Source organism: Dendropsophus ebraccatus, chromosome 7 (assembly GCF_027789765.1).
Source record: "Dendropsophus ebraccatus isolate aDenEbr1 chromosome 7, aDenEbr1.pat, whole genome shotgun sequence".
In the NCBI taxonomy this organism is placed as follows: Eukaryota; Metazoa; Chordata; class Amphibia; order Anura; family Hylidae; genus Dendropsophus; species Dendropsophus ebraccatus.
In genome coordinates this window covers 2,573,885-2,598,918 of record NC_091460.1, presented here as the reverse complement: position 1 = coordinate 2,598,918, position 25,034 = coordinate 2,573,885, and the positions used below count along the sequence as shown (strand labels likewise).

The following is a 25,034-nucleotide window of genomic DNA, read 5'->3' as shown; positions in this document are numbered from 1 at the left end:
CTGACCACTCTGCTCCTCCCAGGTAACAAGGTCTGGGGCTTGTGTCACCCTCTAGGACGGGTCACCCGACACTGGTGGGCAACAGGTGGTGCAAAGACCAAGGAGTCAAAACACGGCACAAGTATTCTACTTATTCTACCTCAAAAGTTTTGGCAGAGCACAGTACTACTTGGGACTCTCTCGACATCCTCCTCTCCACTCTTCTGATCCTTTCTACCTCTCGCCACACAACCCAGCCAGCACGGCTGTATCACTCCTACTCTCAGTGCAGATCTGAACTCTAAAGTTTAAAGTAACGTATCAAAACGAACGTACACTGTATACTCCTGTATCAAGTATCTTCACAGTAAACAAGATTATATTTATTTTAACGGGACTCTGTGGTTGTATCCAATTGGATATTTTTAACCTAGATACTGTATAATGAAGGACTAGACAATTAATGAAAAAAGTGGGAAAAATGTTTATTATACCTAGCTTGGGTGATGAAGAGGAGTTCAGGTCAGTCTGGGGAGCCCCCTCCACAAGGTCATGTGGCCCAGAAGTCGAATCAGCAGTCTGGCTGGACACAGCGCTCTGGTAGCAGTTCTGTTCCAGTTGAGGCTGCTGACTGCACCAAACTAGGAGTTTTTATACTAATTTTACTAGGGGTGAGGGGACTAATCAGGGCCGTTTAAATACATTGGTGGGCCCAGTGCACAGCCCTCAAGAGTGGGCCCCCCCTTCCCTTTCGGCACATTGTATAATGTACTGAATTTGCCCCCACACTGTATCAAGAGCCCCAATACATACAGTAGTTACCTTATAACACTATTTCCACCATTCAGTGATTACATATTACATAAAAACTGCACTAAACAAAACAGAAAGATATCACCAATGATACCATTACATAATACCGTCACATCATGACCCCTAACACTACAACCCTATAACAGAGTGCAGTTACATCCAGTGACTCACCGGGGGCGTCTTCTCTGATCAGAGTCTGTCACCTTTTCTTTCTCTCTCCATCCAGCCTGGGCCACCTTGAAGTCTTCTCCTGGCTGTGAATCTTCTCTCCAGAATCTGCCAGACAAATATTTAAGGCTCCAACACATACAGTAGTTAGGTCCCTTGTACCCCTATACAGTAGTTACACCCCTCTGTACCCCTATATAGTTACACCCCTTGGTGCCTACATAGTTTTAAGGTGTCCCTGTAGTATATAGACCCTCATGTGCTCCTCCAGTTATATACAGCCCTCCTGTGCGCTCCCCCATTAGTATATAGCCCCCCTGTGCACTCTCCCCAGTAGTATATAGCCCCCCCTGTGCTTTCCCCCAATAGTATATAGCCCCCCTGTGCTCTACAATAGTATATAGACCCCTATACTCTCCCCCAATAGTATATAGCCCCCCTGTGCTCTCCCCCAATAGTATATAGCCCCCCTGTGCTCCCCCGCCCAATAGTATATAGCCCCCCTGTGCTCTCCCCAATAGTATATAGCCCCCCTGTGCTCTCCCCAATAGTATATAGCCCCCCTGTGCTCTCCATAATATATAGCCCCCCTGTGCTCTCCCCCATAGTATATAGACCCCTGTACTCCCCAATAGTATATAGACCCCTGTGCTCCCCAATAGTATATAGCTCCCCTGTGCTCCCCAATAGTATATAGCTCCCCTGTGCTCCCCATAGTATATAACCCCCTGTGCTCCCCCATAGTATATAGCCCCCTGTACTCCCCCATAGTATATAGCCCCCTGTGCTCCCCATAGTATATAGCTCCCCTGTGCTCCCCCATAGTATATAGCTCCCCTGTGCTCCCCCATAGTATATAGCTCCCCTGTGCTCCCCCATAGTATATAGCCCCCTGTGCTCCCCCATAGTATATAGCCCCCTGTGCTCCCCCATAGTATATAGCTCCCCTGTGCTCCCCCATAGTATATAGCACCCCTGTGCTCCCCATAGTATATAGCCCCCTGTGCTCCCCCATAGTATATAGCTCCCCTGTGCTCCCCATAGTATATAGCTCCCCTGTGCTCCCCCATAGTATATAGCCCCCTGTGTTCCCCCATAGTATATAGCTCCCCTGTGCTCCCCAGTAGTATATAGTCCCCTGTGCTCCCCAGTAGTATATAGCCCCCTGTGCTCCCCAGTAGTATATAGTCCCCTGTGCTCCCCAGTAGTATATAGCCCCCTGTGCTCCCCAGTAGTATATAGCCCCCTGTGCTCCCCCATAGTATATAGCCCCCTGTGCTCCCCAGTAGTATATAGTCCCCTGTGCTCCCCAGTAGTATATAGTCCCCTGTGCTCCCCCATAGTATATAGCCCCCTGTGCTCCCCCATAGTATATAGCTCCCCTGTGCTCCCCAGTAGTATATAGTCCCCTGTGCTCCCCAGTAGTATATAGTCCCCTGTGCTCCCCAATAGTATATAGACCCCTGTGCTCCCCAATAGTATATAGCTCCCCTGTGCTCCCCAATAGTATATAGCTCCCCTGTGCTCCCCATAGTATATAACCCCCTGTGCTCCCCCATAGTATATAGCCCCCTGTACTCCCCCATAGTATATAGCCCCCTGTGCTCCCCATAGTATATAGCTCCCCTGTGCTCCCCCATAGTATATAGCTCCCCTGTGCTCCCCCATAGTATATAGCTCCCCTGTGCTCCCCCATAGTATATAGCTCCCCTGTGCTCCCCCATAGTATATAGCTCCCCTGTGCTCCCCCATAGTATATAGCTCCCCTGTGCTCCCCCATAGTATATAGCTCCCCTGTGCTCCCCCATAGTATACAGCTCCCCTGTGCTCCCCCATAGTATATAGCTCCCCTGTGCTCCCCATAGTATATAGCTCCCTGTGCTCCCCCATAGTATATAGCTCCCCTGTGCTCCCCATAGTATATAGCCCCCTGTGCTCCCCATAGTATATAGCCCCCTGTGCTCCCCAGTAGTATATGGCCCCCTGTGCTCCCCAGTAGTATATAGTCCCCTGTGCTCCCCAGTAGTATATAGTCCCCTGTGCTCCCCAGTAGTATATAGTCCCCTGTGCTCCCCAGTAGTATATAGTCCCCTGTGCTCCCCCTATGCTCCCCCATGGTATATAGCCGCCCCTCTCATAGTATATAGCTCCCCCTCCCATATAACATTGAAAAAAAACAAACACTGTTACTCACCTAGGTCCACGCGTTCCTCTTCTCTTCCCTCTTGTGGCCGCACTTCCTGCGGTCACAAGAGGCTGCACTCCCCTCACCCTCGCGCCGACGCTCCAGTGACGTCGGGCGCTAGAGGGAGAGTGCGGCCTCTTGTGACCGCAGGAAGTGCGGCCACAAGAGTGAGTGACAGGGAGGGAGCCAATGGCTCTCTCTCTGTCAGTGTCGCTGCTGCTGCAGCGCTGAAGCGCCGCAGCAGCAGCAGCGGACGGGGGCAGCGGCGGACGGGGGGGCCCTGCAGGGGGCGCCATGGAGGGGTAAGTAGATTACCCATCCATGGCGCTCCCCCCTGACAGGCTGGTGGCCGGAGCCCTGTGCGACCGCATTGGTCGCACATAGCAACGGCCGGCCTGCTCGGGAGGGCCCCTTTAACCAGTGGGCCCGGTGCTCGTGCACCATGTGCCCTCTGGTTAAAGCGGCCCTGGGACTAACACATAACCATTTCTGGTAGTGGTAAGAGTTTCCCAGAACTGAGCAGCTAGATAATAAGGCAGAATAGGTCCAGGTGATGAAACACTTGTTACACCACCAATTGTATCCTCCATTGTTAGGGCCCTTGCACACTGAGCAATTCTTGAGGAATTGTAGCTGAAAGATTTCTGCTTGAAATTCCTCGCCTATTTTGCTCTGGCAGAATTTAAGCGGAATTTGGGCGGAATTTGAGCGGAATCCGCGCGGAACTCAAGCGGAATGCAAGCGGAATTACCAGCAGAATTCAAACCCCATTGACTTCTATAGGATTCCTCTAGCGGAATCCGCCCAAAGAATTGACATGTACATTCTTTGGGCGGAATGCGGAATTCCGAACGGAAATTTACTCTGTGTGCACGGGCAGTCGGAAATCCCATTGTTCTCTATGGAAGGAGCAATGTTGTATTTACACGGGCGGAATTCCACGAGAATTGCTCAGTGTGCACGCACCCTTAATGCTATCAGGGAGGCGCACAGCTGAACAAGGGAAATTGGTAGGGTAGTTTACACAAACATATGGACAACAAAGGGAATGAGTTTACATATGGGGTCACACAAACAAAACTACAATGGGTTACACACAGCCATACAAGGCCAGCTAATCTATACAAATACGATACACACACATAGATATAACACAGTAATAAGTGCATGTGTATATATACATATATATATATATATATACATATATATATATACAGGGCCGGCCAGCTAATCTATACAAATACGATACATACACATAGATATAACACAGTAATAAGTGCATGTGTATATATACATATATATATATATATATATATATATATACATATATATATATACAGGGCCGGCCAGCTAATCTATACAAATACGATACACACACATAGATATAACACAGTAATAAGTGCATGTGTATATATACATATATATATATATATATATATATATACAGGGCCGGCCAGCTAATCTATACAAATACGATACACACACATAGATATAACACAGTAATCAATAGGTATAGGTAGGTCTAAGTGCATGTGTATATATATATATATATATGTATATAGACAGCCCAGGCCACCAATGGAGGAGTGTCTGAGGGATTAATTTATTGCACAAAGATTGAAAGGAGATTTTGGAGGGAATGTGACGAAATATAATTATTATGTGTCTGGGTGGATTGCTGGATACCATCCTTCTCCCCCATAGTGATAGAAATGGCCGCTCCCAGTGCTGGAAGAACTGGATCCAGTCCTGGGAGACTTCTAGCAGCACTTAATCCAACCTGAGGAGCGGCTGATATTGTTAGACCTCTCACTTTGTTCTTCTCTAATTGTTTGGCTTCTAATGAATCCACTCATCAACCTATTGAAGTCAATGGAAGCCATAGTGTGCAGTTACAACATGGTTGAGTTCAGTAATTGGCTGAAAAATATGTCTCATTGCAGATTCCAGGTACATAGGTGCAGGTATATATACAGAAAGAAGAGCCCCGCCCACTCCTGTCACATGATCACAGGTCCTTCACCGCAATCTCTTCTCTCCTGCACTGCTGAGCTCCGCCCCCACATGTACTGGTCACATGACTGTGACATCATCACAGGTCCTACCCCTCCAGCATCTCCCAGATACAGAGCAGCTCCTGGTCGGGCAGTCACTGCTGTTGTGTTGTGTGTGGAGATCTCTGCTCCTCAGTGTGTGACCCCAGCAGTAAGGTAAGCTTACAGGAGGAGGGGTGTTACATTGTGTTACTATCAGTGTGTGACCCCAGCAGTAAGGTAAGCTTACAGGAGGAGGGGTGTTACATTGTGTTACTATCAGTGTGACCCCAGCAGTAAGGTAAGCTTACAGGAGGAGGGATGTTACATTGTGTTACTATCAGTGTGTGACCCCAGCAGTAAGGTAAGCTTACAGGAGGAGGGGTGTTACATTGTGTTACTATCAGTGTGACCCCAGCAGTAAGGTAAGCTTACAGGAGGAGGGATGTTACATTGTGTTACTATCAGTGTGTGACCCCAGCAGTAAGGTAAGCTTACAGGAGAAGGGATGTTACATTGTGTTACTATCAGTGTGTGACCCCCCCAGCAGTAAGGTAAGCTTACAGGAGGAGGGGTGTTACATTGTGTTACTATCAGTGTGTGACCCCCCCAGCAGTAAGGTAAGCTTACAGGAGGAGGGGTGTTACATTGTGTTACTATCAGTGTGTGACCCCCCCCAGCAGTAAGGTAAGCTTACAGGAGGAGGGATGTTACATTGTGTTACTATCAGTGTGTGACCCCAGCAGTAAGGTAAGCTTACAGGAGGAGGGATGTTACATTGTGTTACTATCAGTGTGACCCCCCCAGCAGTAAGGTAAGCTTACAGGAGGAGGGGTGTTACATTGTGTTACTATCAGTGTGACCCCAGCAGTAAGGTAAGCTTACAGGAGGAGGGATGTTACATTGTGTTACTATCAGTGTGTGACCCCCCAGCAGTAAGGTAAGCTTACAGGAGGAGGGATGTTACATTGTGTTACTATCAGTGTGTGACCCCAGCAGTAAGGTAAGCTTACAGGAGGAGGGGTGTTACATTGTGTTACTATCAGTGTGTGACCCCCCAGCAGTAAGGTAAGCTTACAGGTGGAGGGATGTTACATTGTGTTACTATCAGTGTGTGACCCCAGCAGTAAGGTAAGCTTACAGGAGGAGGGATGTTACATTGTGTTACTATCAGTGTGTGACCCCCCAGCAGTAAGGTAAGCTTACAGGAGGAGGGATGTTACATTGTGTTACTATCAGTGTGTGACCCCAGCAGTAAGGTAAGCTTACAGGAGGAGGGGTGTTACATTGTGTTACTATCAGTGTGTGACCCAGCAGTAAGGTAAGCTTACAGGAGGAGGGGTGTTACATTGTGTTACTATCAGTGTGTGACCCCCCAGCAGTAAGGTAAGCTTACAGGAGGAGGGATGTTACATTGTGTTACTATCAGTGTGACCCCAGCAGTAAGGTAAGCTTACAGGAGGAGGGATGTTACATTGTGTTACTATCAGTGTGTGACCCCAGCAGTAAGGTAAGCTTACAGGAGGAGGGGTGTTACATTGTGTTACTATCAGTGTGTGACCCCCCAGCAGTAAGGTAAGCTTACAGGAGGAGGGATGTTACATTGTGTTACTATCAGTGTGTGACCCCCCAGCAGTAAGGTAAGCTTACAGGAGGAGGGATGTTACATTGTGTTACTATCAGTGTGTGACCCCCCCAGCAGTAAGGTAAGCTTACAGGAGGAGGGGTGTTACATTGTGTTACTATCAGTGTGACCCCAGCAGTAAGGTAAGCTTACAGGAGGAGGGATGTTACATTGTGTTACTATCAGTGTGACCCCAGCAGTAAGGTAAGCTTACAGGAGGAGGGATGTTACATTGTGTTACTATCAGTGTGACCCCAGCTGTAAGGTAAGCTTACAGGAGGAGGGATGTTACATTGTGTTACTATCAGTGTGACCCCAGCAGTAAGGTAAGCTTACAGGAGGAGGGATGTTACATTGTGTTACTATCAGTGTGTGACCCCAGCAGTAAGGTAAGCTTACAGGAGGAGGGATGTTACATTGTGTTACTATCAGTGTGTGACCCCCCCCCCCCCAGCAGTAAGGTAAGCTTACAGGAGGAGGGATGTTACATTGTGTTACTATCAGTGTGTGACCCCAGCAGTAAGGTAAGCTTACAGGAGGAGGGGTGTTACATTGTGTTACTATCAGTGTGTGACCCCAGCAGTAAGGTAAGCTTACAGGAGGAGGGATGTTACATTGTGTTACTATCAGTGTGTGACCCCAGCAGTAAGGTAAGCTTACAGGAGGAGGGGTGTTACATTGTGTTACTATCAGTGTGTGACCCCAGCAGTAAGGTAAGCTTACAGGAGGAGGGGTGTTACATTGTGTTACTATCAGTGTGTGACCCCAGCAGTAAGGTAAGCTTACAGGAGGAGGGGTGTTACATTGTGTTACTATCAGTGTGTGACCCCAGCAGTAAGGTAAGCTTACAGGAGGAGGGATGTTACATTGTGTTACTATCAGTGTGTGACCCCCCAGCAGTAAGGTAAGCTTACAGGAGGAGGGATGTTACATTGTGTTACTATCAGTGTGTGACCCCCCCAGCAGTAAGGTAAGCTCACAGGAGGAGGGATGTTACATTGTGTTACTATCAGTGTGACCCCAGCAGTAAGGTAAGCTTACAGGAGGAGGGATGTTACATTGTGTTACTATCAGTGTGACCCCAGCAGTAAGGTAAGCTTACAGGAGGAGGGATGTTACATTGTGTTACTATCAGTGTGACCCCAGCAGTAAGGTAAGCTTACAGGAGGAGGGATGTTACATTGTGTTACTATCAGTGTGTGACCCCAGCAGTAAGGTAAGCTTACAGGAGGAGGGATGTTACATTGTGTTACTATCAGTGTGTGACCCCCCCCCCCCAGCAGTAAGGTAAGCTTACAGGAGGAGGGATGTTACATTGTGTTACTATCAGTGTGTGACCCCAGCAGTAAGGTAAGCTTACAGGAGGAGGGGTGTTACATTGTGTTACTATCAGTGTGTGACCCCAGCAGTAAGGTAAGCTTACAGGAGGAGGGATGTTACATTGTGTTACTATCAGTGTGACCCCCCAGCAGTAAGGTAAGCTTACAGGAGGAGGGATGTTACATTGTGTTACTATCAGTGTGACCCCAGCAGTAAGGTAAGCTTACAGGAGGTGGGATGTTACATTGTGTTACTATCAGTGTGACCCCCCAGCAGTAAGGTAAGCTTACAGGAGGAGGGGTGTTACATTGTGTTACTATCAGTGTGACCCCAGCAGTAAGGTAAGCTTACAGGAGGAGGGGTGTTACATTGTGTTACTATCAGTGTGTGACCCCAGCAGTAAGGTAAGCTTACAGGAGGAGGGGTGTTACATTGTGTTACTATCAGTGTGTGACCCCAGCAGTAAGGTAAGCTTACAGGAGGAGGGGTGTTACATTGTGTTACTATCAGTGTGACCCCCCCAGCAGTAAGGTAAGCTTACAGGAGGAGGGATGTTACATTGTGTTACTATCAGTGTGACCCCAGCAGTAAGGTAAGCTTACAGGAGAAGGGGTGTTACATTGTGTTACTATCAGTGTGACCCCCCCAGCAGTAAGGTAAGCTTACAGGAGGAGGGATGTTACATTGTGTTACTATCAGTGTGTGACCCCAGCAGTAAGGTAAGCTTACAGGAGGAGGGGTGTTACATTGTGTTACTATCAGTGTGTGACCCCAGCAGTAAGGTAAGCTTACAGGAGGGGGGATGTTACATTGTGTTACTATCAGTGTGTGGCCCCCCCCCAGCAGTAAGGTAAGCTTACAGGAGGAGGGGTGTTACATTGTGTTACTATCAGTGTGTGACCCCAGCAGTAAGGTAAGCTTACAGGAGGAGGGGTGTTACATTGTGTTACTATCAGTGTGACCCCAGCAGTAAGGTAAGCTTACAGGAGGAGGGGTGTTACATTGTGTTACTATCAGTGTGTGACCCCCCAGCAGTAAGGTAAGCTTACAGGAGGAGGGATGTTACATTGTGTTACTATCAGTGTGACCCCCCCAGCAGTAAGGTAAGCTTACAGGAGGAGGGATGTTACATTGTGTTACTATCAGTGTGACCCCAGCAGTAAGGTAAGCTTACAGGAGGAGGGGTGTTACATTGTGTTACTATCAGTGTGTGACCCCCCAGCAGTAAGGTAAGCTTACAGGAGGAGGGGTGTTACATTGTGTTACTATCAGTGTGACCCCCCCAGCAGTAAGGTAAGCTTACAGGAGAAGGGATGTTACATTGTGTTACTATCAGTGTGACCCCAGCAGTAAGGTAAGCTTACAGGAGGAGGGATGTTACATTGTGTTACTATCAGTGTGTGACCCCTCAGCAGTAAGGTAAGCTTACAGGAGGAGGGATGTTACATTGTGTTACTATCAGTGTGTGACCCCCCAGCAGTAAGGTAAGCTTACAGGAGGAGGGATGTTACATTGTGTTACTATCAGTGTGACCCCAGCAGTAAGGTAAGCTTACAGGAGGAGGGATGTTACATTGTGTTACTATCAGTGTGTGACCCCCCCAGCAGTAAGGTAAGCTTACAGGAGGAGGGATGTTACATTGTGTTACTATCAGTGTGTGACCCCAGCAGTAAGGTAAGCTTACAGGAGGAGGGGTGTTACATTGTGTTACTATCAGTGTGACCCCCCCCAGCAGTAAGGTAAGCTTACAGGAGCAGGGATGTTACATTGTGTTACTATCAGTGTGTGACCCCAGCAGTAAGGTAAGCTTACAGGAGGAGGGGTTTTACATTGTGTGATCATTGTGTGTGTCAGGTTCCTATAAGGTGTCAGGATGTGGCGGTCTATTTCTCCATGGAGGAGTGGGAGTATGTAGAAGGACACAAGGATCTGTACCGGGGGGAGCAGCCGCTCATGATGGAGGATCAGCCGCCCGGCCTCACATCACAAGGTAAGAGGAGACCTTCCTGATTCTAAAGAGCAGGGGGAGGGGCCCCTAGATCCTCCTCCTCCCATTCTCCTCGGCTCCTTCTGATGACATGTAGCAGTATATAATGGATTGGCTCCCTGTGTGTTCCCTACAGATGGAGGCAGTGACAGGAATCCACCAGAGAGGTGTCCCCGTCCTCTGTATTCCCAGGACTGTCCAGAGGGAAATCAGGTAAAGTCTTTTGAACATTTGATCATAAAGTTTTTGAACAAGAGTTTAACATATTGTTTATCATCTGTTAAGGGTGGAAATGTGATTGGTATTAAGGCCGAGGTTAAAGTCGAGGAGGAGGAGGAGGAGATCGCCCTAGAGAATCAGCAGATAAATGTAACTAATATTAAAGTGGAGGATGAAGCAGAAGAAGAGAGGATGAGGGGCGATCCCCCGTGTATGAGTGAGGTGAAGGAGGAGACGCCGGCAGCTGCTATACCAGGTAGGGGAGGATGGAGTTACACAGGGGATATAAGGGGGGGGGGGGGGGGCTCCACCTTAGATCTATGTTACAGAAACATTTTAGGCCCCGGCGTGTAGAGCCACAAGATAGCAGGTAGTGTTAGCTAGTTTAAATAGAGTAGAAATCCTATGGCTGATAGCAGAGATGGTAGACTGGCAGCAGAGGTAGAAGGACAGCAGTCCTATGGCTGATAGCAGAGATGGTAGACTGGCAGCCGGCAGCAGAGGTAGAAGGACAGCAGTCCTATGGCTGATAGCAGAGATGGTAGACTGGCAGCAGAGGTACAATGACAGCAGTCCTATGGCTGATAGCAGAGATGGTAGACTGGCAGCAGAGGTACAATGACAGCAGTCCTATGGCTGATAGCAGAGATGGTAGACTGGCAGCAGAGGTACAATGACAGCAGTCCTATGGCTGATAGCAGAGATGGTAGACTGGCAGCAGAGGTAGAAGGACAGCAGTCCTATGGCTGATAGCAGAGATGGTAGACTGGCAGCAGAGGTAGAAGGTCAGCAGTCTTATGGCTGATAGCAGAGATGGTAGACTGGCAGCAGAGGTAGAAGGACAGCAATCCTATGGCTGATAGCAGAGATGGTAGACTGGCAGCAGAGGTAGAAGGTCAGCAGTCCTATGGTTGTATATTGCGCTGTGATTCATAGCCTCAATCCCACTTCCTATATTTTTTCTGCTGCTTAGCTGCTTGTTGTCTCTATTACATGGAGCGATGTCTGTGTGATTCTAGTTCTGTGTAATAGCGCCCTAACAGTGTCAGCGGCTTAGAATGTGAATTACAACCGATAGCTTCATGTCATGTAAATGAACTTGGTTTACTGAAGTAGTAGAGATGAGTGAACATGCTCACTATATGCTGGAGTATCGCGGTACTTATAAGTCCTTATTACTGAAACATATAGTGAGTGGTGCTCGAATAACATTGATAGTTTCCTCCCTGCATGTCTGGCAGATTTAGTCAGCTAATAAATATGCAGGGAAGGGGCTGGGAGGTCCTCCTACATAGCAGTATCTTGGCTGCTGTCATAGTAGTGATCGGCCGGCTGCATCAGGTGACCTGGGTGTATATAGGTCGGGGGCATATAGGCCCGGGTAACCTAATGCTCAACTCCGCGGTCTCTTAGTTGTCGGGGAGAGGTGCTGGAGCAAGGACACAGCAAGTGTAGGGCTTAGGGGCCTATTCGACGGGAGCGATAATCAGCCCCATTAGGCTGATTATCGCTCGGTGGAATAGAGCAGACGATCAGCTGTTTATTTAGGGCCAGACCAAAAATCATTGGTCCCCCATCGCTACGGTTGAATAGCGGCGCGTGGCGGACGAACAACGATTTGAGAAGCAGCAGCATACATTACCTGGCAGGACTTCTCCTCCGCTCTGTCTTCCTCCCCGGGTCCCGCGGTACATCAGCAGCAGCTCCGGAGCGGCCTGACTGAGCAGTCAGACCGCTCAGCCAATCACAGGCCAGGACCGCCACCGCCAGTGATTGGCTGAGCGGTCTGACAGCTCAGTTAGGCCGCTCCAGTGTTGATGCTGTGCCGCGGGACCCAGGGAGGAAGACAGAGCAGAGAAGAAGTCCTGCCAGGTATTGTATGGCGCAAGGGCTGCAAGGACATCGGTAACGCTGTCCCTGCAGCCCTCGCTCAACGATAGTCGGGCCGTGGAATCAGCACTCGTTTACATCGTTGATTGGGCCCACATCGGCCCGTGAAATAGGACCCTTAGTGTGGCCATTCAGGCAGGTGATTAGGTCACAAAACACCCGACAGACTGGAAAAAAAACAAACAAAAAATTCAGACCACAGCTTAGCCATGAGCCCTGACTTTGGCTCCCAGTTGACAGGGTCGCGTAGTACTCCACTACTGGATCCACAGCAGCGTGACCAGGTGATGATGTGGAAGGTCGATAACACCTCCAGCAGTTTGTCAACCACATAGTCCTGACATCGACGCTTTGCCAGATGATAGAGCAAGACAGAACAATGGAAGATGGCCAGACCACCCTCATTTTTCAGCGCAGATTGGATGAGGGGGAGGAGGATGAACAGGAGCGAAAGTGTTATGGACACTGCAGAGGGTAGTACTCGGTTTCAACTCATCTGTTTTGTGCGGATGGCCTGAAGACGAGAAGAAGGTAGAGAAGATGGAAAGTCATCTTTCTGGTGAGGACAATGAATTGTCGCCTGTCGGCAGTCTAGTGTGAATGGCAGACTTCATAGGCTGCCATACCTGTGACCCTTGTGTTAGAACTATTTTTGACAACAAGGATTACTGGCTGTTCATCTTCCTTAATCCCCGGTATAGGAGGAAGTTTACTTATCCCCTTCTCTGACAGGAGAAACGTACGTTAATCCAGCTATACCACAAGGCCCTGGGGGAGAAATTGCTCAAAGCCTTCCCATCTCACAGTGCTCTCGGCCACAATTTTTAAGAGGGTCACAACGGGCTCTTACCCAGAATAAGAAGGAAGGTCACCACTAGGCTCTTACCCACAATTAGAAGGAAGGTCACCACCAGGCTCTTACCCACAATTAGAAGGAAGGTCACCACCAGGCTCTTACCCACAATTAGAAGGAAGGTCACCACCAGGCTCTTACCCACAATTAGAAGGAAGGTCACCACCAGGCTCTTACCCACAATTAGAAGGAAGGTCACCACAAGGCTCCTACCCACATTTAGAAGGAAGGTCACCACCAGACTCTCGACCACAATTAGAAGGAAGGTCACCACCAGGCTCTCGACCACAATTAGAAGGAAGGTCACCACAAGGCTCTCAACCACAATTAGAAGGAAGGTCACTACCAGGCTTTTACCTACAATTAGAAGGAAGGTCACCACCAGGCTCTTACCCACAATAAGAAGGAAGGTCACCACCAGGCTCCTACCCACAATTAGAAGGAAGGTCACCACAAGGCTCCTACCCACATTTAGAAGGAAGGTCACCACCAGACTCTCGACCACAATTAGAAGGAAGGTCACCACCAGGCTTTTACCTACAATTAGAAAGAAGGTCACCACCAGGCTCTCGACCACAATTAGAAGGAAGGTCACCACCAGGCTCCTACCCACAATTAGAAGGAAGGTCACCACCAGGCTCTTACCTACAATTAGAAGGAAGGTCACCACCAGGCTCTTACCTACAATTAGAAGGAAGGTCACCACCAGGCTCTCGACCACAATTAGAAGGAAGGTCACCACTAGGCTCCTACCCACAATTAGAAGGAAGGTCACCACTAGGCTCCTACCCACAATTAGAAGGAAGGTCACCACCAGGCTCTTACCTACAATTAGAAGGAAGGTCACCACCAGGCTCTTACCTACAATTAAAAGGAAGGTCACCACCAGGCTCTCGACCACAATTAGAAGGAAGGTCACCACCAGGCTCTCGACCACAATTAGAAGGAAGGTTACCACCAGGCTCTCGACCACAATTAGAAGGAAGGTCACCACCAGGCTTTTACCTACAATTAGAAGGAAGGTCACCACCAGGCTCTCGACCACAATTAGAAGGAAGGTCACCACCAGGCTCTTACCTACTATTAAAAGGAAGGTCACCACCAGGCTCTCGACCACAATTAAAAGAAAGGTCACCACCAGGCTCTTGACCACAATTAGAAGGAAGGTCACCACCAGGCTCTTACCCAAAATTAGAATGAAGGTCACCACCAGGCTCTTACCTACAATTAGAAGGAAAGATCACCACCAGGCTCTCGACCACAATTTTTACAGGGGTAACCACCAGGCTCTCGCTCAAAAATTTTACAGGGGTCACCACTAGGCTCTCGTCCACAATTTTTGAGACGGTCACACCAGGCGCTCTCCAACAATTTTTATGGGGGTGACCACTAAATTCCATGGCCTCTTAAGAATAGAGTCATCCTCCCACCAATGTCGAATTCCAATTTCAAACTCAAATTAAATTAGGAAATATACCCTGGTTTGCCAGATTTGCTCTGTCATAGATACATGGAAAGGGTCCTCATTCATATTCCGCGGCCTCTCTCCGATAAATGGTATTTTTTCATGATTTAGAAATAACCAAGAAGAATCTTTAATCCATCCATGCATGTATGGTGTTTCCATCACTCTCTGAGTTTTTCAGGTGAACCAGACACATTGCCTCTGTTGGATAGGTGGCCCCTGGCTTCAATGGGGTTGGAGCATCAAAAAATACTCTATTTGAGTAACAAGTATTTGAGCATTTTAGTCCTCGCCCATCCTATTAAGTAGCAAAGCCAAATAAAAAGACAAAGCAAGGTGTACGAAGAAGTAAATTAAAAGCCGATATTCTCCTGTATCAGTCAGGAATTGAGCTGTGCGGGGGGTGGTCCTCCATTAGATGGATATCCTGCACAGCGAGAGAGTAGGTGCTTCCGAATATGACTGTATCTTCTTCAGTCTCCGCATCTCTATTGGTTAACTGCACAATGTTGTTGGGACATCATGCGCCATTGGACATTGCATGCTGGTGTGCTGTTGTACACATGATGGTCCAGAGATCCTCCCCCCACCCCTTACTTCCATGATGGGGAACAGACGGCTTCATATGTCTGCCAATCCCCAGACAACCTCTTCAAGTATTCACTATCCTGAGATGATTATAGCGTCCACTATACGTTCTGTATGGCTCCGTGTGGGAAGGGGTGCAGGTGACGCTCTGCTGGCAGAGGACGTGCTCGATGGTCAGAGGAGGGGGTGCGTTTCGGATTCTCTATGTTAAAGAGTCTTGGTTTAGGTAATAAAGATCATTGACTGACGGGTACCAGATGATTGGTTTACTGGTCTCCTTAGTCATGTGACAGACAGGTACGAGATGATTGGTTTACTGGTTACTTTAGTCATGTGACTGACAGGTACTAGGCGATTGGTTTACTAGTTTCATTAGTCATGTGACTGACTGGTATCAAATGACTGGTTGACTTTCCTCTGTATATGTCCATGTGACAGTAGATAATGGATTCTGCTCCCTTTTGGCTTCCCCAACTGCATAAATAATTTGGTGTTTGTTCACAATTCATTAGTCGTGTCATATACTTCTCTGCTTCATGGTCTGATCTGTTTTTATCATAACAGGAAATCCCAGTAAGAACCCTGAGGAAAACATTGTGTTACTACTGAACTATAAAGAAGAAACTGAAGGTGCGGAGCAGCACTCCTCAGGAGAAGCCCTCCTCCCCCTTACTGTACATCCAGGACGTCACACTACAGATCTATCATATAATCCTCCTGACCATGAGGAACCTTCTCCTGACCAGTCACAGGTTACTACAAGTAGTCATCAGAAAGAGGGGAAAAAGTTTAAATGTGATGAATGTGGAAAACAGTTTACAGCAAGCTCAAGCCTTCTTACACACAGAAGAATTCACACAGGAGAGAAACTGTTTTCATGTTCAGAATGTGGGAAAGGCTTTTCAGGTAAATCAAACCTTGTTACACATGAGAGAAGTCACACAGGAGAGAAGCCATATTCATGTTCAGAATGTGGGAAATGCTTTACAGGTAGATCAAACCTTGTTAGACATGAGAGAAGTCACACAGGAGAGAAGCCGTATGCATGTTCAGAATGTGGAAAAAGTTTTACAAGTAAACAAAGTCTAGTTCTACATGAGAGAATTCACACAGGGGAAAAGCCATATTCTTGTTCAGAATGTGGGAAATGTTTTACCTGTAAATCACATCTTGTTACTCATGAACGAATTCACACAGGAGAGAAGCCGTATTCATGTTCAGAATGTGGGAAAAGTTTTATAAGTAAATCAGATTTGCTTAAACATGAAAAACGTCACACTGGAACAAAGCCATATTCATGTTCAGAATGTGGGAAATGTTTCTCAAGTAAATACCATCTTGCTAAACATGACAGAAGTCATAGAGGAGAGAAGCCCTTTTCATGTTCAGAATGTAGGAAATGTTTTACCGATAAATCAAGTCTTGATAGACATGCAAGAAGTCACACAGGGGAGAGGCCATACTCTTGTTCAGAATGTGGGAAGTGTTTTACACGTAAATCACACCTTGTCCTACATGAGAGAGGTCACACAGGAGAGAAGCCATTTTCCTGTTTGGAATGTGGCAAATGTTTTTTACAGAAATCCCATCTTATTATACATGCAAGAAATCACATGGGAGAGACACCTTATTCATGTTTGGAATGTGGTAAATGTTTTTCACAGAAATCACATCTTGTTTCACATGAGAGAATTCACACAGACGAGAAGCCATTTTCATGCTCATTATGTGGGAAATGTTTTACGTATAAATCAAATCTTATTACGCATGAGCGATTTCACACAGGAGTGAAGCCACATGCGTGTGCAGAGTGTGGGAAATGCTTTACAAAAAAATCAGATCTGGGTAGACATGAAAAATGCCACACAGGTGAAAAGCCATATTCATGTTCAGAATGTGGGAAATGTTTCTCAAGTAAATCACAACTTGTTATACATGCGAGAAATCACACATAAGTCATTTTCATGTTCAGGATGTGGGAAATGGAATGTTATGTTATTATGTGGAGCGATCACTATTTGTACCTGGCTCGCAGTGTATAAAGACGATGGTGTCGAATAAAAAAATAACGTAACCACATTTACTCCTTCTGGACGGTTTTTATATCTAGTTTTACGGGAAACTTTTTGGTGTTTTTCTCGTTTTCTGTAGTATTGTGTATATTGCATCGGGAGTCGTGAACTCGTTCTGACCTGGTGAGAATAGTCACTTCCTGTGTTCGCATTGTCCCCTGAAGAAGCCGCCACTGAGTGGTGAAACATCGCGGTGGGGTGGGGGTGGGGGGTTGTTAAATACCTAGAACAAAGTAGGTAGGCAGGGACTATGTACGGCCGCTGGTAGGAGTGTGTATCTATCGACTACCGTACACTGAGACCTCTAGTAAGGCTTCTGGGGGCCAATATTCCGTTCCTATAACCTACAGAGCGAATACTGCACGGCAATCACGATAAATCGAGATCCCGGAGCTACTGCGTACTGAGATGGCAAAGACGTAATACTAGCAGTGGCCGCAGTATATACAGAGATAGTATAGAGTGGGCAGTGTGTGTATATATATATATATATATATATATATATATATATATATATCTATCAACAAAAAGTCCGCAGCACAACAGCTAAACTAACAGAAAGGGTGCCTGCTTCCCAATACCTGATCCAAGGTATGCGAATATATAGTCCAAAAATTGAAGCAGCACGTCCGTAGATGAAGTCAAGTGTTTATTTGCTCATAGGAAAATAGCGACGTTTCTGTCCAAACAATATGGACTTTTTTCAAGCCAAAGTGAACACACAGTGGATACACACGGTATATATGCACAGCATAAATGACACAGTGATCAAGTAATTAAGTGTTAAAATACATATGTAAAGCAAAAATACGTGGATAAAAATAGTGAAAAAAACCAAAGTTAAGAGGGACATATAGTCCCATAGGACAAGTGACAAAAATGTAGATAAGTGTACATAAAATTGTGGATATAAGATAATAAGTTAAATAGCAATCATACGAATAACAATCGGAGCACCTGATGAGCGCCGGACGCCAACCAATGGACAAGAAAAGAAAAATCATGTGATGAGAATGAGCACACCTCCGTGGGAAGTCCGTTCGGTGGAACGCAGATTCACAATATGGACGCAACTGAGTGCGTGTCAGTAGAACCGCGCATGCGTGAGACTTGACAGATCTCGCGAAATGACGGGGGAATGTCACATGATCAAACACGTCATGCATTAGATAATTCATATTGAAAACCATAAAATAAATATAATGAAGAACATATAATAACAATGAAACAATAAAAATAAATAAACAAGATGGGAAATATTTGTCACAGCACCACAGTGGGAAGAAGTTCTGAACGCTGATATAATTTGACTAAATGTGACTGTGCGGTGCACACCAATTAACACAGGGAGTCCAAGATAGATACGGGACACGTACCCTCTGGTCATCAGGCATTACTCCAGTCGCATTGGCCCGGATCACGAGCCAGCAGGCTGAAGCTACACCAACCCCGTGGGGGCACCACTGCACAATCTCGTAGGTGCTGGACTAGGGCCATGGCGGACCCATATAGAATGAATAAATCAAATGACAAAATCATAAAAAATCATAAAAGAAATAGAAGAATATATTACAAATGAAAATAATAAATAATGGATAGTTCAACATAATAAACAGTGAAAAAATAGAGAATAAATGATAAATGAATACAATATATGAATAAAAAATATATAAAACAAAAAATAAAACACAGAAAAACTAACTAAAAAAATAAACATAGAAATAAAAATTAAAAAAATGCATGTAGATGAATCTAGTGAACATTCCAAATCAAGGCTGCTCATCACAAAAGTAAAGGTTATCCAGGTGGCGAAACGTGGCTCATCATGTAGCTCCACAAGTAGCTTGAATTAGATCTGATGACAAAGGAAAAAGATCTAATTCAAGCTACTTGTGGAGCTACATGATGAGCCACGTTTCGCCACCTGGATAACCTTTACTTTTGTGATGAGCAGCCTTGATTTGGAATGTTCACTAGATTCATCTACATGCATTTTTTTAATTTTTATTTCTATGTTTATTTTTTTAGTTAGTTTTTCTGTGTTTTATTTTTTGTTTTATATATTTTTTATTCATATATTGTATTCATTTATCATTTATTCTCTATTTTTTCACTGTTTATTATGTTGAACTATCCATTATTTATTATTTTCATTTGTAATATATTCTTCTATTTCTTTTATGATTTTTTATGATTTTATCATTTGATTTATTCATTCTATATGGGTCCGCCATGGCCCTAGTCCAGCACCTACGAGATTGTGCAGTGGTGCCCCCACGGGGTTGGTGTAGCTTCAGCCTGCTGGCTCGTGATCCGGGCCAATGCGACTGGAGTAATGCCTGATGACCAGAGGGTACGTGTCCCGTATCTATCTTGGACTCCCTGTGTTAATTGGTGTGCACCGCACAGTCACATTTAGTCAAATTATATCAGCGTTCAGAACTTCTTCCCACTGTGGTGCTGTGACAAATATTTCCCATCTTGTTTATTTATTTTTATTGTTTCATTGTTATTATATGTTCTTCATTATATTTATTTTATGGTTTTCAATATGAATTATCTAATGCATGACGTGTTTGATCATGTGACATTCCCCCGTCATTTCGCGAGATCTGTCAAGTCTCACGCATGCGCGGTTCTACTGACACGCACTCAGTTGCGTCCATATTGTGAATCTGCGTTCCACCGAACGGACTTCCCACGGAGGTGTGCTCATTCTCATCACATGATTTTTCTTTTCTTGTCCATTGGTTGGCGTCCGGCGCTCATCAGGTGCTCCGATTGTTATTCGTATGATTGCTATTTAACTTATTATCTTATATCCACAATTTTATGTACACTTATCTACATTTTTGTCACTTGTCCTATGGGACTATATGTCCCTCTTAACTTTGGTTTTTTTCACTATTTTTATCCACGTATTTTTGCTTTACATATGTATTTTAACACTTAATTACTTGATCACTGTGTCATTTATGCTGTGCATATATACCGTGTGTATCCACTGTGTGTTCACTTTGGCTTGAAAAAAGTCCATATTGTTTGGACAGAAACGTCGCTATTTTCCTATGAGCAAATAAACACTTGACTTCATCTACGGACGTGCTGCTTCAATTTTTGGACTCATATATATATATATATATATATATATATATATATATATATATATATATATATATATATATTAGTCATGGCTAAAAGTTTTGAGAATGATACAAATATTAATTTTTACAAAGTCTACTGCTCCAGTTTTTAAAATGGCAATTTGCATCATATACTCCAGAATGTTATACAGAGGGATCAGCTTAACAGCGATTACTTGCAAAGTCAATATTTGCCTAGAAAATGAACTTTATCCCCCAAAACACATTTCACCATCATTGCAGCCCGGCCTTACAAGGAGCAGCTAACATTGTTTCAGTGATTGCTCCAGTAACACAGGTGTGGGTGTTAATAAGGACAGGGCTGGAGATCAATCTGTCATGATTAAGTAAGAATAACACCACTGGACACTTTAAAAGGAGGCTGGTGCTTGGCATCATTGTTTCTCTTCTGTTACCATGGTTATCTCTAAAGAAACACGTGCAGTCATCATTGCACTGCACAAAAATGGCCAAACAGGGAAGAGTATCGCAGCTAGAAAGATTGCACCTCAGTCACCAATCCATCGCATCATAAAGAACTTCAAGAAGAGAGGTTCCATTGTTGCCAAAAAGGCTCCAGGGCGCCCAAGAAAACCAGCAAGCGCTAGGACCGTCTCTTAAAAGTGTTTGAGCTGCGGGATGGGGCTACCAGCAGTGCAGAGCTTGGTCAGAAATGGCAGAAGGCAGGTGTGAGGGCATCTGCACTGTGCACTGTGAGACTGCGGAGACTCTTGGAGCAAGGCCTGGTCTCAAGGAGGGCAGCAAAGAAGCCACTTCTCTCCAGAAAAACATCAGGGACAGACGGATATTCTGCAATAGCTACAGGGAGTGGGCTGCTGAGGACTGGGGGAAAGGTCCAGGGAGTGGACTGCTGAGGACTGGGGGAAAGGTCCAGGGAGTGGACTGCTGAGGACTGGGGGAAAGGTGCAGGGAGTGGACTGCTGAGGACTGGGGGAAAGGTCCAGGGAGAGGACTGCTGAGGACTGGGGGAAAGGTCCAGGGAGTGGACTGCTGAGGACTGGGGGAGAGGTCCAGGGAGTGGACTGCTGAGGACTGGGGGAGAGGTCCAGGGAGTGGACTGCTGAGGACTGGGGGAGAGGTCCAGGGAGTGGACTGCTGAGGACTGGGGGAAAGGTCCAGGGAGGGGACTGCTGAGGACTGGGAGAAAGTCATTTTCTCTAATGAATCCCCTTTCCGATTGTTTGGGACATCTGGAAAACAGCTTATTGGGAGAAGACGAGGTGAGCGCTACCACCAGTCTTGTCTCATGCCAACTGTAACCGGCATCCTGAAACCATTCATGTGTGGGGTTGCTTCTCAGCCAAGGGAATCTACTCTCTCACAGTCTCACAGCCTAAAAACACGGCCGTGAATAAAGAATGGGACCAGAATGTCCTCCCAAGAGCAACTTCTCCCAACCCTCCAAGAGCAGTTTGGCCACCAACAATGCCTTTTCCAGCATGATGGAGCACCTTGCCATAAAGCAAAGATGAAAACTAAATGGCTCAGGGAACAAAACATAGAGATTTTGTGTCCATGGCCTGGAAACTCCCCAGATCTTAATCCCATTGAGAACTTGTGGTCAATCATCAAGAGACGGGTGGACAAACAAAAACCAACAAATTCTGACAAAATGCAAGCATTGATTGTGCAAGAATGGACGGCTATCAGTCAGGATTTGGTCCAGAAGTTGTATGAGAGCAGCCGGGGAGAATTGCAGAGGTCCTGAAGAAGAAGGGACAGCACTGCAAATATTATAGACTTGCTGCAGTAACTCATCTATCTGTCAGTATAAGCTTCTGTTACTCATAATATGATTGTAATTATATTTCTGTATGTGATAAAAACATCTGACAAACACACAGAAAAACCAGAGGGCGGCAGATCATGGGAAAATAGAAGAGTTGTGTCATTCTCAAATCTTTTGGCCATGACTGTAGTATAGAGTGGGCAGTATATACAGAGATATATTGTAGAGGGGGCGGTATATACAGACATATTATAGAGGGGGCAGTATATACAGATATATTGTAGAGGGGGCAGTTTATCCACGGTGAATGAATAGGAGCTGAGAGTATGTAACGAAGATATAGGGTCCATTTAGACAGAAAGATTATCTGACAGATTATTTGCCAAAGATTTAAAGCCAAAGCCAGAAACAGACTATAAACAGAGATCAGGTCATAAAGGAAAGCCTGAGATTTCTCCTCTTTTCAAATCCATTCCTGGCTTTGGCTTCAAATCTTTGGCAGATAATCTGTCAGATAATCTTTCTGTGTAAATGGACCCTTTAGACTGACTGCGGAGCGACTAGCTAACAAAAAAACGTGTCTGCCGTCTATAGCAGCGTGTGATGACTGGTTTACTAGTTTCTTTAGTCATGTGACTGACTGGTACCAGGTGACTGGTTGACTTTCCTCTGTATATGTCCATGTGACTGACTGGTTGACTTTCCTCTGTACAGTATATGTCCATGTGACGTACTGGTACCAGGTGACTGGTTGACTTTCCTCTGTACAGTACATGTCCATGTGACTGAATGGTACCAGGTGACTGGTTGACTTTCCTCTGTACAGTACATGTCCATGTGACTGAATGGTACCAGGTGACTGGTTGACTTTCCTCTGTACAGTACATGTCCATGTGACTGAATGGTACCAGGTGACTGGTTGACTTTCCTCTGTACAGTACATGTCCATGTGACTGACTGGTACCAGGTGACTGGTTGACTTTCCTCTGTACAGTACATGTCCATGTGACTGACTGGTACCAGGTGACTGGTTGACTTTCCTCTGTACAGTACATGTCCATGTGACTGACTGGTACCAGGTGACCTGGTTGACTTTCCTCTGTATATGTCCATGTGACAGTAGATAATGGATTCCGCTCCCTTTTGGGTTCCCCAACTGCATAAATAATTTGGTGTCTGTTCCCGATTGATTAGTCGCGCCATATACTTCTCTGCTTCATGGTTTGATAATCTGTTTTTATTCTAATAGAAAATCCCAGTACGAATGCGGAGGACAACATCGGTTTACTGCTGAACTATAAAGAAGAGGATGAAGGTGCGGGGCAGCACTCCTCAGGAGAAGCCCTCCTCCCCCTTACTGTACATCCAGGACGTCACACTACAGATCTATCATATAATCCTCCTGACCAGCCTTGGGTTATTACTACAAATAGTCATCAGAAAGAGGGGAAAAAGTTTAAATGTGATGAATGTGGGAAACAGTTTGGAGCAAGCTCAAGCCTTCTTACACACAGAAGAATTCACACAGGGGAGAAACTGTATTCATGTTCAGAATGTGGGAAATACTTTACAGGTAAATCAAACCTTGTTATACATGAGAGAAGTCATACAGGAGAGAAGCCGTATTCATGTTCAGAATGTGGGAAAAGTTTTACAAGTAAACAAAGTCTATTTCTACATGAGAGAATTCACACGGGCGAAAAGCCATATTCTTGTTCAGAATGTGGGAAATGTTTTACCTATAAATCACATCTTGTTACTCATGAACGAATTCACACAGGAGATAAGCCGTATTCGTGTTCAGAATGTGGGAAAAGTTTTATAAGTAAATCAGATTTGCTTAAACATGAAAAAAGTCACACTGGAGCAAAGCCATATTCATGTTCGGAATGTGGGAAATGTTTTTCAAGTAAATCCCATCTTGCTACACATGACAGAAGTCATAGAGGAGAGAAGCCCTATTCATGTTCAGAATGTGGGAAATGTTTTAACGATAAATCAAGTCTTGTCAGACATGCAAGAAGTCACACAGGAGAGAGGCCATACTCTTGTTCAGAATGTGGGAAGTGTTTTACACGTAAATCACAACTTGTCATACATGAGAGAGGTCACACAGGAGAGAAGCCATTTTCCTGTTTGGAATGTGGCAAATGTTTTTTACAGAAATCCCATCTTATTATACATGCAAGAAATCACATGGGAGAGACACCTTATTCATGTTTGGAATGTGGTAAATGTTTTTTACAGAAATCACATCTTGTTTCACATGAGAGAATTCACACAGACGAGAAGCCATTTTCATGCTCATTATGTGGGAAATGTTTTACGTATAAATCAAATCTTATTACGCATGAGCGAATTCACACAGGAGTGAAGCCACATGCGTGTGCAGAGTGTGGGAAATGCTTTACAAAAAAATCAGATCTGTGTAGACATGAAAAATGCCACACAGGTGAAAAGCCATATTCATGTTCAGAATGTGGGAAATGTTTCTCAAGTAAATCACAACTTGTATTACATGCGAGAAATCACACATAAGAAGTCCTTTTCATGTTCAGGATGTGGGAAATGTAATGTTATGTTATTATGTGGAGCGATCACTATTTGTACTTGGCTCGCAGTGTATAAAGACGATGGTGTCGAATAAACAAATAACAAATAATGTAACCACATTTACTCCTTCTGGACGGTTTTTATATCTAGTTTTACGTGAAACTTTTTGGTGTTTTTTCTCGTTTTCTGTAGTGTTGTGTATATTGCATCAGGAGTCGTGAACTCGTTCTGACCTGGTGAGAATAGTCACTTCCTGTGTGCGCATTGTCCCCTGAAGAAGCCGCCACTGAGTGGTGAAACATCGGGGCACGGGGGTGTATTTGGCAGGGACTGTGTACAGCTGCTCTTACGAGTGTGCGTCTGTCGTCTATAGCAGCATGCGTATGATGTAG

At 45.5% G+C, this 25,034-nt stretch overlaps 1 protein-coding gene and 1 pseudogene across 1 annotated transcript in view; both read left to right on the top strand.

Moving 5' to 3' along the window:
* LOC138797152 (zinc finger protein 84-like) overlaps window positions 1-25,034 on the top strand; it is an 863,099-nt gene that overhangs the window by 421,989 nt on the left and 416,076 nt on the right. The window lies entirely within an intron of this gene.
* Window positions 1-25,034, top strand: part of LOC138797121 (zinc finger protein 850-like) — a 141,544-nt pseudogene that overhangs the window by 94,260 nt on the left and 22,250 nt on the right.